Source organism: Choloepus didactylus, chromosome 3 (genome assembly GCF_015220235.1).
Source record: "Choloepus didactylus isolate mChoDid1 chromosome 3, mChoDid1.pri, whole genome shotgun sequence".
Taxonomy (NCBI): Eukaryota; Metazoa; Chordata; class Mammalia; order Pilosa; family Megalonychidae; genus Choloepus; species Choloepus didactylus.
The window spans coordinates 111383497-111385243 of record NC_051309.1 but is presented as its reverse complement, the minus strand read 5'-3'; the positions used below and the strand labels follow the sequence as shown (position 1 = coordinate 111385243).

Genomic DNA, 1747 nt, shown 5'->3' with positions numbered 1-1747 from the left:
AAATCTCCATTAAAGCCTTTTGTTGGAATGCTTTACACTTTCCACAGGACAAAAACTAAAATAACCTGTTGTACAATTAGTCACAAATATAGTCCTTATAGTTTTTTGCCCATACACATGAGTATTGTCTAAAACACATCTTCTTTATAAAAGTTAGTCCCTGCCATCATTATGCTTGACTGAGTTCACTAATCTGTTGTAACCTGTAGCTTCCCTGTTACTTCTCTGGCTCTCCTCTCCTGCTAAGCTTTGTTTCCTGGCAGTAATTAAAACCTTTGCCACTGCCGTAGATACTGCTGATGCTAGAACCACCATAGCCACCTTGGTTTTGTGGTTTGGCAAAGTACTGGCCTCACCACCATAAGGGCCAGAGCTTCTGTCTCCAAAGTTTCCTCCCTTCATAGGTCCAAATTTGAAGATTGATTGTTGTAATTGCCATAATCATTGTAGCTTTCACCACCTCCAGAATTGCTTCAATCATTACCAAATCCATTATAGCCATCCCCACTGCCACCATATCCATCACCACCTCGGCTGCCACCAAAGCCACCATGACTGCTGAAGGTTCCTCCATGACCAAAGTTGTCATTCCCACCAACACTACCTCCACGACCACCACTGAAGTTTCCAGAACCGCTTCAACCTCTTTGGATGGAGGAAGCACTGGCTGTCTCTTGCTTAGACAGGACTTTCTTTACTATACAGTTGTGGCCATTCACACTATGGAATTTCTGAAAGACATTCTTATCCACAGAGTCATGGTCATCAGAGGTTACAAAAGCAAAGCCTCCCTTCTTGCCACTGCCTCAGTCAGTCATGATTTTAATCACTTCAATTTTCCTTTACTGCTCAAAATAATCTCTTAGGTGAGCTCTTCAATTTCTTCTTTAATGCCACCAACAAATATCTTTTTCACAGTTATGTGGGCACCTGGTCCTTGAGAGTCTTCTCTTGAAACAGCCCTCTTTGGTTCCACAACTCTTCCATCCATCTTATGTGGCCTTGCATTCATGGCTGCATCCACCTCCTCCATAGTAGAGTACATGACAAACCCAAAGTCTCTGGAGCATTTAGTGTTTGGATCTCTTATTACCACACAGTCTGTGAGTGCTCCCCATTGCTCAAAATGGCTCCTCAGACTCTCATTGGTTGTTTCAAAGCTTAACTCTCCAATGAAGAGCTTTTGAAGCTGTTCAGGCTCTTTAGGAGACTCTTCACTTAGACATGACGGCAGTGGGAGGAAAGAGTTCAGTGATGTTTCCTTCGCTGTGTCCATGGGCAGAAAAGCTGCAGTAGTTTTTAAAACCAATAACCTTGCAACTGTGGTAGCTGTGAAGACCAGCAGCCTTGTGGTCACTGGAGGGTTAAGAAGTGTCACTCTTGGGCCTACCTGGTAGGTTGCTGAAAATATCCATTCTCCAGGCTTGTTTTTATTTGACCAGATGCAGCTCCCACTCATGTAAACAGCCCTATCCTTATGACATTTGTTGGAAAAAATCAGTGAAGATTGTTTAATATCACAGATGCCTGAGTTAGTGTTACCAGTTGAGGTTAATAAGAGGATGATGAAAAATATTAAAAGCAAAAATGAGGAATGAGATATCCATAGGGGGCTTTGCAAAGCTTCAATATATTCCTGGGAATATAGAAGGGCTATGTACATGTCCAGGGCAGGGTGCATGCCCAGGAAAGACCTGAGAAGTCCATTAGCTCTTCTCTCTGGCTGACTTTGAAGCGCTGCACAAGA

The 1747-nt window shown here is 43.0% G+C and overlaps 1 pseudogene; it reads right to left on the bottom strand.

The window, feature by feature from the left end:
• Positions 1-217: 217 nt before the first annotated feature.
• On the bottom strand, positions 218-1459 carry LOC119530386 (annotated as a pseudogene).
• Positions 1460-1747: the final 288 nt, after the last annotated feature.